Source organism: Cupressus sempervirens, chromosome 7 (genome assembly GCF_028749045.1).
Source record: "Cupressus sempervirens isolate cs-2001-9-10 chromosome 7, ASM2874904v1, whole genome shotgun sequence".
Lineage (NCBI taxonomy): Eukaryota > Viridiplantae > Streptophyta > Pinopsida > Cupressales > Cupressaceae > Cupressus > Cupressus sempervirens.
Window position 1 is genome coordinate 669,934,493 of NC_143124.1, and position 13,113 is coordinate 669,947,605.

The following is a 13,113-nucleotide window of genomic DNA, read 5'->3' on the forward strand; positions in this document are numbered from 1 at the left end:
TAGAGAATAAGGTTGCTAATGTTATGAAAACCTTGGTGTCTATCCTACAACTTCAATACATGAATCTCACTTTGGGTTCCTAGTAGAAGAACTATGCCATCTTGCTTATGACTCCCCTAATGACCAAGTAATTTTCACTATTGTTGGTCATGATTCCTCTCACTATTCAACCATTTTCTCCTACTTGCATGATCAAATCATTCCTAAATAACTTACACCTAATAGAAAATGCCAAATTATCTATAATGCCTCTCATTACACCCTCATCTCTAGTGACTTATATAGGAAGGGCTCAGATCAAAAAATCCTTAGGTGCTTGGAGATAGACTATTTTGAAAAGGCATTATCTAAAGTCCACAATGACATTCATGGATCACACTCTAATAGCCTTTCACTTGCTCAAAAATTTCTCAGGGTGGGTTACTATTGGATGACTATGCAAGCTAATGCTATCAAATATGATAAATCCTTTAAAAAGTCTCACTTACATGGAAATTTGATTCATGGTCCTAGGTGTGAACTCATTCCTTCAATTACACATTGGCCTTTTTAGCAATGGGCCTTTGATTTGGTTGGGAAGATCCACCCAAATTCCTCTAGAAAAGATAATTTCATAATCAAAGTTGCTGAGTATTTCACCAAGTGGGTGAAGTTTGTTCCGCTATGGTATTCCTTCTTCCATAATCACTAAAAATGAGGGGTAAATTAAAAATAAGGACCTAAAAAAGCTTTGCAAAAGGTTCAAAATCAAGAAACATTGGTCCTCCATATGTTATCCCCAAGGGAATGGCCAAGCCAAGGCCTCAAAAAAAAAAAATTGAAGATCATACATAGGACAATTCACAAGTTAGGAAAGGACTAGCACTTAAAGATTAATCCAGCATTATGGGCCTATAGAACCACCATATGGACTCCTACTGGGGCTATGTCCTTTACTTTAGTCTATAGTTTTGAGGCTATCCTCCCACTATAATTTGATATTTCCTCTCTATGATTCTCTTTACATGGATTAATCAATGATGAGGACCATGGGGCTATGAGAATCCATGAACTTAAAGCTCTAGATGAGTGTTGAAAGGTAATATTTAACCACATGTGAGCTTATCAAAAGAGGATGTCTACCAATTATAATAAGAAATTCCATCCTTATTAATTCCAATTGGGTGAGCTTGTTCTTTGAGAGAACCCTAAGAACCAGTAGAAAACAAAATTGAAGGCTAAGTTTGAGCCAAACTAGTTGGTCCATACATTGTCACTGCTGCATTCAAATTTGGTTCCTATCATCTTTCTACACCTAAGGGATAATAGCTCTCTAAACCTATAAACATTCTCCATATGAATAATTTATATTCCTAAGGCTCTTATGGCTCAACTATTTGTACATATTCTATGATTTTGAAAAAAAATCAAAAAAAATAAACCATATATGATGCTGAAAAAATCCTTAAAAGTAGAAGATCTCTTGAAAATATGACATCTTAATCAAAAACTATAAATAGGCACTTTAATGTATAACCAAAAAAAAAATTATAAGAAAATTATAAAAAGTTCTAAAAAATGCCAAGTGGTGAAAATCTGGAAACAAGCACTACTTGAGACCCTTGTACCTATGTCTACCATTCTTTCTTTGTGCTCACTCACTTCACTTTGCCTCACCTATCTTGTAACTTACTCTTGTGTCTAGGTCTAGGGGCCACAAACTATATTCCTTTATTAAGGTATCTCTATGATGTACACTAGAAATGTGCACTTCTCTAAACCCTTCTATCCAATATATCCCATAGTTGGAACACTTGAATGTTAGCTTAAAGCTTATTAGTCATAGAGTGCAAGAGGCATAAAATAAGCATGAAGTGAGCTCTCAAATGAACCTTAGAGAAATGAGCCTTAGAGCTCTCCTTAATAAAATATGAACTTAACATATTATAGTCAAACTATAGGTTAAAATAAAATAAATTTTATTTTAGGAATTTGGCCTAGGTAAATGATTAATTAATTTAGCCAAAATACTAAGAAGGGGGATAATAGTCTAGATGACCTTTTTTAGGTGATTACATTTCCCCTCTTTTACTAATGTGTGATCCATCTAGGAATACATTACATTAGAGAATATAGAAGCCATGTAGGTAGCAATAGATAGAGAGATCTAATCTTGAAGAACAAAATGCAAAGCAAGATAGCAAGTCCTAAATGCATAGCCTAGTAGTGATAGTACTAAACACTAGGAGAAAGAGATGAAATTAGAACTCAAGAAAAGTAATAATATCAACAAAATCATGTAGATTTGTAGAAAATGAAGAGATCAAGCTATTGAAATCTGATTGAAAAGATCATTGTTGAGAGAGATCATTGAAAGAGGGAGATTTTTGAAGAAGACTATGTGTTTCAATCATTGTTTTGTCACTAATGTCAAACTTGCTACTTTTTAGTAAGAAAACTTCTTATAAGATTCAAGTACTATCACTTAGTTGATTGATGAAGAGGATTTAATCAATAAGATGTAACAAAAGCACCTAGAGGAAAGGTTGAGTTATGATTATGTAATGAAGTACAAGGATCAGTTAACAAAATGATGATTTGATGTATTGATAATCTACTTAAGGTTACAAATTTTGGCTACATTTAAGAAAATTTAGAAGAACAAGTTATACAAAGTTTTTCTACCAAGCTTGACTAAGTGGATAGTAGATGCCAAGAAAAGTTAGTGCAAGCTAAGTAGAAAGTTAGTTGGAGCTGAGTGAAAGAAAATTCTAGTGGATGCCAAGCAATAAAATTGGTGTTGAGTAAAGTTTAGTTGATGCCAAGTGATTTCATAGTAGATGTCAAGAAACACAGTATGTGTCAAGCATTAGTAGGTTGATAATGTCAATTTGTTTCATTATGTTAAAGATCAAAGATTCACCAACTCTAAGCTAACAAGTTTGTTTTCTTGAAACTTGTGAACTAGGAAGAAGATAAGGTTGATGAGTTGGTGGCATAGAACTTGATGTAAACCATTTTTGAGGTGAATTCAAATAGATTCTAGGAGAACTTTCTAGAAGAGATACAAGATATGGGGTAGATACATTGTATCCTAATCTGAACCCTAATTTTGACAATGGAAAATGAGCAGAAAAATATACTAATTTCCTATATGTAGGAATGTCTAGTCATGAAGCAAATTTTTCATGTGCGAGAACCTAAGGAAGAGAAGGAGTTAAGGGTTTTTCTTCATCAAGTGACCTAAGAGAAGAGTCTTCAATGGCATGTTAAGAAAGAAAGCTTAAGGAGATGAATTCTTGAAGGGTGAACAAGCTATTAGAGCTACAAAGTATGAAGGCCAAGCAGAATAGAGGATTGAATAGAGAATTTTAATCTATAAGAGAAGTTGTAAGTTGTATCAGATCAAAGCTCTATTGTTACTCTCTAACAATTCTATCAATCTAGGGTAAATCCTTTGGATCAAGGTTGACCTAATGATCATTTTTAAATCCCTTAACTGAGTGGCATTCCAAGTGAATGGCCTAAAGTTCTTTAACAAGGCTCACTTCTAACAAGGTGATTGAAATTCCTCAACTGAGTCACATTTAATAGTGTATTCTAACCTTTAACAGGGTTGGCCTTTCATAGCAAATTACTTTAGAAGAGTGAAAAGAAGTAGCATGTTACTGGTGGCTTTTCCCAAATTGGGTTTCCACATAAATCATTGTGTCAAGTGTGTTGATGAATCTATTATGTTTCATGCTTTACATTTTTGCAAGTTGATTTGACTCTAACACACAAGTTTTAGTGATTGCATAATCTTATGGATGCATGCATGGGCATTAATGTTTTATGGGTTCACTAAGCTGTGAAAAGTTTTATTTATACATCTGGACCTTGGATAATTGATTCAACCCCCCCAGTTATTCTAAAGTGTTCCAACAATTGGTATTAGAGCCATCTGCTTAAGAGGACTAGTTTAAAGGTACTAGAAGCACAAAGATCAAGATGTCTAAAAGAGAATTACCCAAGCTCAATAGAGATAACTTTTTTGCATGGAAAATTTTGGTGAAGCTACACCTTAGAGGACTTAGAGATCATGGACAATCTACCATTTCAATGGAACATATTGATCTAGTTGGAGTTCTAATTGCTAAAGATATGAAGAAGAAGAAAGAACACAATTAGGTGATGTTGGAGATTGCCTCTACCCTAAGCTATTGCAAATTTGATGATATTAAAGGTCTTGACAATGCAAAGAAAATGTGGGATTCCCTAGCCACCATCTATGAAGGAGAAAAAAATGTTCAAAGAGCCAAATCTGAGAGTCTCAAAGGTAAGTTTGATGATATGAGAATGGAAGAAGGTGAAAATATTGCTCAATATGTTGATAGAATAAAAGAACTTGTTAGTGCAATAAGAGGAGATACTAGTCATATAGATGATGATACTATGTTAAGAAAAGTCTTGAGAAAACTTCTACTTATTTATGCTATTAGAGTTTCTGCAATTCAAGAACTAAGATGTATTCTAGGAAATGATCTAACCCTTGAAGGTCTGGTAGGTAGACTCACTATTTTTGAGCTATCTAACTTTGATAATTACAAACTAAGAGTCTTGAATCTCCTTTCAAAGATAAGTTGTTATTAAAGGACTCTAATGAGGTGAAGCAGAAGAAGAAGAAGAAGAAGAGAAAGATAAAATATGTATCTAGTGATAGTGATACAGATGAGGAAGATGTTGAAAAATTGGAAGCACTATTGGAAAAAAGATTTCATAGAGGTAAATTCAAGTTCAAACGTAAGTTACCTATCATCTATATAAATTGCAATGAGGTTGGTCATACTGTGTCAAGATGTACACAAAAGAAGAACTACAAAGGAGGTGACAAGTACAAGATCAGAAGAGAAGATGACAGCAAAGATTACAAAGATAAAGGAAAGAAGTCATGCTATATTGTTGAAGAGGAAACTAGGGATGATTTTGATGAACATGATGATGAAGTAGTATATGTTGCAATGAAGGAAAAATCTAATGAAGATGAGGCAACTACACTTGTGACTTGTGTAAACAAAAATGATAGATGGATCATTGACAGTGGATGCTCACATCACATGATTGGAGAAATATTTAAGTTCATTACCTTAAATTGTTATGATGGAAATAGTGTAAGATTTTGTAATGATGCACCATGCTTAATAAAAGGAAAAGGTTCTATCAAACTTACAGATAAGATTTCATGTGACAATGCTTACTATGTTGAAGGATTAAACTATAACTTTTTGAGTGTGTCATAATTGAATAATTTGGGATGCAAGGTTGAATTTGGAAAAAAGACTGCTAAGACATGACACAAATGGGGAACGGATTGGAAAAGGTGATCAAACTAGAAGAAATCTATTTATCTTGATATAGAAGATGCTACTTGCCTTGTTGTAAAATTTGATGATGTATTTCTTTGGCACAAAAGATTATGTCATGTTAATTTTGATAACTTGGTTAGTATTAGTAACATGAAGAAAGTTAGAGGTTTTCCTAAGTTGAAGAAGCATGATAATGTAGTGTGCAAACAATGTCAGCTAGGCAAAATGACAAACTCAAGCTTTAAGAGTAAAGCTTATACTTCTAAAGAAATGCTAGAGATTGTTTATATTGACTTGTGTGGACCAATTGAAGTGCAAAGCTACAAGAGAGACAAGTACATAATGTTATTTGTTGATGATTATTCTAGGATGATGACAATTATGTTTTTGAAATAGAAATCTGATGCTTTTCAAATGTTTAAGTGATACTTGGAAAGAGTTGAGAAAGAAATAGGTAAAAGTTTGAAATTTTTGAGATCTAATAGAGGAGAAGAATTTACATCAAACAAATTTGAGATGTTCTGTAATGATAGAGGAATCAAAAGACAAACATCTGCCCCCAAGACCCCTCCACAAAATGGAATAGCTAAAAGGAAAAACAAATCTATAATGGACTGTGCTAGAACACTCATGATGGAGAAGAATGTTGCTCTAAAATATTGAAGAGAAGCTATAAGTACTGTTGTATATACCTTGAACCATGTGCAAATCAAGAAAGGTACACGTTCAACACCTTTTGAACTATGGTATAGATATCCACCCAATGTAAAATACTTTAAGGTATTTGGAAGTAAGTGTTACATTCTTAAAGATGTTAGGAATGGTAAGCTTGATGCAAAAAGTGAAGAAGGTATATTCCTTGGATATTTCATAAGAAGAAAAGCTTATAAGTGTTTAAATACTAACACTAACAAAATTGTGGAAAGTGCAAATGTGAATTTTGATGAATATATAGAAGTAGATGAGGCTAGACCCATGAAAAAGCTAGAAGAATACAAATCATTTGTATACTTTTATTAAGGAATGCCTACTAAAGAAGATGTTGAAAATCAAGTTACAAACCAAAAGCAAGTTTTAGTGATTGTCAAGTCACATCCTATGAATATAGAGTTGCATTCAGGAATAGAGTTGCATTCAAATGCCGAGTTACAAAAAGAAGATGTGCATTCTAATTCTGAGATTAGTACACATGAAAGAGATGCTAAGATACATGATAGAGATGTACATAGTGATTCTAAGGCTAAAAAACAAAATGAAGAAACAAGAGTTGAACCAAGATTGTCCAAACATGTCAAAAGACATCATCTAAGTGATCAAATCATTGGAGATAGAAATACTAGAACAATGACAAGAAATAGATTGAGAAGTGAATCATGTTTTATGAGCATGAAGGAACCCAAAATAGTGAAAGATGCATTAGAAGATGTTGACTAGTATAAAGCCATGGAAGAAGAGATTGAACAAATAGAGAAGAAAAAAACATAGAGTCTATTTCTTAGACTAGAAGAAAAAAATGTGATTGGCACCAAGTAGATATTCAAAAACAAGCTAGATGAAAATGGTGAAGTCACAAGAAACAAAGCAAGATTAGTTTGCAAGGAATGTGTACAAGAAGAAGGAATTAACTATGAGGAGACATTTTCCCCTATTGCTAGAATGGAAGGAGTAAGAACTCTACTTACTTATGTTGCATATAAAGGTTTCAAAGTTTATCAGATGGATGTCAAATTTGCATTTCTAAATGGCATACTAGAAGAAGAAGTTTACATAGAACACCCAGAAGGTTTTGTTGATGATAATAATAAGAAAATGGTATGTAGACTGCATAAAGCTCTATATAATTTGAAATAAGCACCTCGAGCATGGTATGAGAGACTTCATAATTATCTTGTGAAGATTGGATTTGAAAAGATTGATGATAACAATAATCTGTACATAAAGATAGAGAAAGGAAAAGGTATTTTGTTATCTGCAATATTTGTTAACGATATCATATTTGGAGGACAAGATGCTTTATGTAAGGACTTTGCAAATCAAATGAAGTGAGAATTTTAAATTTCTATGTTTGCAGAAATCAATTTTTTTGTGAGTTTGCAAGTATATTAGATGAAGTGTGGTATATACATCACTCAGTCAAAGTATGTCAAAGAAATATTGAAAAATTTTGGATTAGAGGATTCCAAACTAGTAAGTACACCTATGGTGATAGGACACAAGTTGTCAAAGAATGATGATTATGCTAAGGTGAATCAAATATTATACAGGTCTATGATTAGAAAATTGCAATATGTAGTACATAGCAGACCTGATATTGCATTGTCTGTAGGGATAGTTGCAAGATTATCTGCTAATCCCAAGGAGGTCACTTAATGGCTATGAAGAGAATAATGAGATATCTAAAAGGAAAAGAAGAGTTTGGTCTATAATTCAAGAAGAATGAAAAGTTTGAATTCAAAGCCTACACTAGTACAGATTGGGCTAGAGACATTGATGACAGAAAGAGCACTAGTGGAGGAGCATTTTTCTTAGGAAAGAGACTAATTACATGGACTAGCAAGAAACAAAATTGTACTTCACAATCTACTACTAAAGCTTAATATTTTTTTGCTACTATAAACTGCACAAACATTGTATGGATCAAATAGCTACTCAAAGGAATGAAGGAAGAGATCACATATCCAGTGATACTTTATTGTGATAATACAAGTGCTATCAATATATCAAAGAATCTAGTGATGCATCCAAAGACTAAGCACATTGCAATCAAGTATCATTACTTGAGAGAGTTAGTTTAAGATAAAAAGGTGAAGATGGAATATGTTAACTCAAAGGAACAAATTGCTGACATCTTCAAAAAACCATTACCTAAGGATGCTCATGAGTATCTAAGAGGTAAATTAGGGATATGTGCCCTGCATCAAAAAAGATGATGTTTATATATTACAAATTGATGTAGAGGATCTTACTTTAGGAGTTACCTAAGGTAATCAGAGAGCTGAAACTTCAAATTAGTTACAAGCATGGTGAAAAAAGGAGAAATTGAGGAAACTAAAAAAGCATATATCTACATATTTTAAGATGACAAGTTTTTGGTATATGTCTTTGGCTGTTGGATACAATTAAGTAATTGTGTATTGTCTTTGATGTTACACAAATGCCATATCAGTTATCAGACAGAGTCTACCGAGTTCTGTCGGTCAGGAAAATAGTTTACAGAGTCTACCAAGCTCAGTCGGTCAGTAAAGCCTTTTGCAGTGTATACCGAGCGCTCCTGTATGTCACACGATGAGTTAATGATAACCAAGTTCGCTCGGTAAGCTAAGAAAAGTTTAGTTCTTACCGAGATCACTCGGGTATCAAAGGATTTTGTAGCGAACGGTTAGTATTAATCAAGTTCACACGGTAAGCTAAGGAAAGCTTAGTTTTCACCGAGCTCACTCGGTAATCGAAGACAGTTTTTACCGAGTCCAGTCGGTTTCCAAAGGAAGTGGCGGGTTTACCGAATTCCCCGGTAAGTGTAGTTTTTACCGAGCTCTACCAGTTAACACAGGAAGTAGTTTTTTTTTTTGAAGTAGAGTCGGCCAGTGAAGAATTTTGTTTTGATTATTATTTCAAGCCGACTTTTGGAATATGTTTTGTCAAGTTGGTTGGGCCGACCTGGTATCATGTATAGTATATAAAGAGAGGCTCAAGATGCGAAAAAGTGTGGAAAAAGAATATATACGAATAGTGCAAGGAAATGCAACGAAGAGACTTGTATGTGCCTAAGCAGAGTTGAGCAGAAGGAAATCTTGGAGCTGCAAAGATATATTTAATCAGTAAGGATCTTGTGGAGCTAAACTGAGATCTGTATTCAGCAAGATAAGTTGCATGTATTTTCAGATCATTCATTGTTGCTTTCTAACCATTGTAACAATGATTCCAAAATTTCCTAACAGAGTTGGTTTAATAGCCATTCCATAAATCCTTTAACAGGGTGGCAATTCAGTTGAATTGTTCTAAAGACCTCTTACAAGGCCACTCCTAACAGGGCTCACTTCAGAAGAGTGAAAATTGGTGACTAGTTGCTGGTGGTTTTTCCCATATAAGGTTTCCACGTAAATCTGGTGTCTACTGTGTTCACGATTGCTTTCTTTTGCATGGTTTCTTATTTCAGTAAATGCTTAATAAATTAACTAAACATCTATCCAGTTTTAAGCAGCAATTTATGTGTTTACCAAGTAGCAGCAGCAACTAAGTTTAAGGCATCTTTGGGACTGTTGAATATGTTTTTGGGGTAACTGATTCACCCCTCCCCTCTCATTTATCCCATCTTTATTTTCCAACATTTGGCATTATTGTCAAAGAGGGAGAAAGTACATTAAATTGATCATCATCAGAGGGAGAAAGTATACCAAAGAAAGATGTCAAGAGTCAAGTCAGAATATAGAAAGGAGATATTGATCAGAGAGCCAAAATGTATAATCACAAAGGGAGATATATTGCTAATCAATCCAATATAAAAGAAAGAGGGAGACATCCTACTCCACCTAGTAAGAGGGAGGTACAAGAAGGAACTTAGAGGGAGTTATAAGAAAAAATTTGTGTAACCTAATTAGAAGATGGAAGTTGCTGATAGAGGGAGAAATTTTGATATAAGTTTTTTTTGGTATTGTCTTACTATTTTAACCTAGTTAGTTTGCTTCAATAAGATGTTCATTATTTGATTAACTTGGTCTATCAGTTTGGTTTGCCATCAATGCCAAAGAGGGAGATTATTCAAATCCAATTGAAAAGATCATTGTTGAGAGAGATCATTGAAAGAGGGAGATTTTTGAAGAAGACTATGTGTTTCAATCATTGTTTTGTCACTGATGTCAAACCTACTATTTGGTGGTCAGACAACTACTTATAAGATTCAAAAACTATCACTTAGTTCATTGATGAAGAGGATTTGATCAATAAGATGTAACAAAAACACCTAGAGGAAAGGTTGAGTTATGATTATGTAATGATGTACAAGGATTAGTTAAGACAATGATGTCATGATATATTGATAATCACTTAAGGTTACAAATGCTGGCTAAACTTAAGAAAATTTAGAAGAACAAGTTACACAAAGTTTTTCTACCAAGCTTGATCGAGTGGATAGTAGATGCCAAGAAAATTCAATTCGAGCCAAGTGAAAGAAAATTCTAGTGGATGTCGAGAAAGATAGTTGATGCCGAGTAAAGTTTAGTTGATGTTGAGCATCAGTAAACTTTAGTTGATGTCCAGTGATTTCACAGTAGATGTCGAGCAATGTAGTACGTGTCGAGCATCAGAAGGTTGATAATGTTGAGCTATTGTATTATGTTAAAGATCAAAGATTTGTTGAATCTAAGCCGACAAGTTTTTTTTTCTTGAAACTTTTGAACCAGGAGGAAGATAATGTTGATGATCTGGTGGCACAAAACTTGATGTAAACCATTTTTTAGATGAATTCAAATAGATTCTAAGAGAAGTTTCTAGAAGAGATACAAGATATGGGGTAGATACATTGTATCCTACCTAATCCATCTAAACCTTAATTTTAACGATGGAAAATGAGTGGGAAAATATCCTAATTTCCTATATATAGAAATGTCTAGTCATGAAGCAAATAAATTTAAGTGTGAGAACCTAAGGAAGAGGAGTTAAGGGTTTCTCTTCATCAAGTGACTTAAGAGAAGAGTCTCCAATGGCATGTTAAGCAAGAAGGCTTAAGGAGATGAATGTTTGAAGGGTGAACAAGCTATTAGAGCTACAAAGTATGAAGGCCACGCAGAATGGAGGATTGAATAGAGATCTATAATCTACAAGAGAAGTTGTAAGTTGTATCAGATCAAAGCTCTATTGTTACTCTCTAACAATTGTATCAGTCTATGGTAAATCCTTTGGATTAAGGTTGACCTAACAGTCATTTTTAAATCCTTTAACCAGGTGACATTCCAAGTGAATGGCCTAAAGTCCTCTAACAAGGCTCACTTATAATAGGGTGATTGAAATCCCTTAACTGGATCACATTTAATAGTGTGTATTGTAACCTTTAATAGGGTAGGCCTTTCACAGGGCATCACTTTAGAAGAGTAAAAAGAAGTAGCATGTTACTGGTACTTTTTTTGAGATTGGGTTTTCATATAAATCATTGTTTCAAGTATGTCGATGAATCTATTATGTTTCATGCTTTACATTTCTGCGAGTTAATTTGACAATAACATACAAGTTTTAGTGATTGCATAATATTATGGATGCATGCATGGGTATGAATGTTTTATGGGTTCACTAAGGTGTAAAAAGTTTTACTTACACATCTAGACCTTGGATGACTAATTCACCCCCCTCCCTAAATTATTCTAAAGTATTCCAACACAAGCATATGCTCTTGAGAAATAGATAGCTCTGGCAAGTAATGATACAATATTTCTTCCTCCTCAGGATCAAAATCAAAATGAGATAAAGAGAATGCATAAATAAGAAAGATATGATCAAATTGAGATATAGAAAATTCCATGATGATAGATAAGTGATTAGAACCCAAAGTGACCATTAAGATTTAGTAGAATGCCCTAGATTGATTAAAGTAGACCGAGAAGGATAAAGCATAAAAACTAGGTTAAATCAAGTATAAAGATGAGTTAGATGTGAAATATGTAAATTTAATTAAGTAATAAGTGTAGAAATGATAAGGATACGAAGAAATGAAGATACCGTAGTGAAGATTCAAAGATTAGACCTCAAAAGGTCAACTAACTGCATAGATGAAGGTGGAATTTTAAAATGTTATTTTGACCATCAAGATGAACTTTGATTTTGAATTCAATCCCAAAAATGGATCTAGGACATCAAAATTATCTTGGGGTGCATTTTTTGGTGAATTCTAAGAAGTTTGAAAAATGAGTCAAAATGAGATCATAGGACTATATAGGGGTCCAAGGGTCATTTTCAATTAATTTTTATTTTGTGATTTTTGAGAGCTCTTGAGTGATTGTGAGAGATATCATGACCCTAGTAGACATTCCAACCCATCAACACCATTTTGAGTGCATTCAGTTACACAAGCGACGACCCAACTCCCTTTGAGTCTTCAAAAAAAATCACTTTTTGAGTCATTTTGAGGTTTTTAAATGTTTTTATGGGATTTTGGAAAAACATCACGTGATATGGTAAAAGTATTGTATTCCTATGCTAAGAAGTATCATGCGATACTTAGTCAACAAAAAGTATCACTTGTATGTTAGAAAAAGTATTGCCTAGTTATTTGTTGAGAATTTTGGTGTAGGAGCACATTTTGAGTGTGAGATTTTTGTTTTCTATCATTTTTGCCTATTTGTGATGTTATTGTTCTATTTATAGCTGATACTAATATTTTGATGTTTGCTTAACTCAATTATGTAGATTATCTTCCCCGCATTTTTTATTAGAGCCCCTAAGGTGGTGGGGTTCTGCATCCTTCATTGTCTAGAGAGAGATGAGAAGGACTCTATAGATAGCATGGGTTTAAGGTTTTTGTTACACATGTCCCATATTCAAGTGAACCATGGATTTTTGAGTGCATTAGCTAAGTGATGGCACAATGAGCATAACACCTTTCATTTGCCCACTATAAAGGCCATCATTACACTAGAGGATATATATCACATCCTTCATATGTCATGCCATGGAGACCCTATGAGTATGATCATTATCTTTTGATGCTCATTTTTTTCAAGTTTCTGATTTTCATATAAGGTGTGTTGACATGAACTTTTGTGAGTCACAGGTTTATTACAATTAGATCTCAACAAAAGGA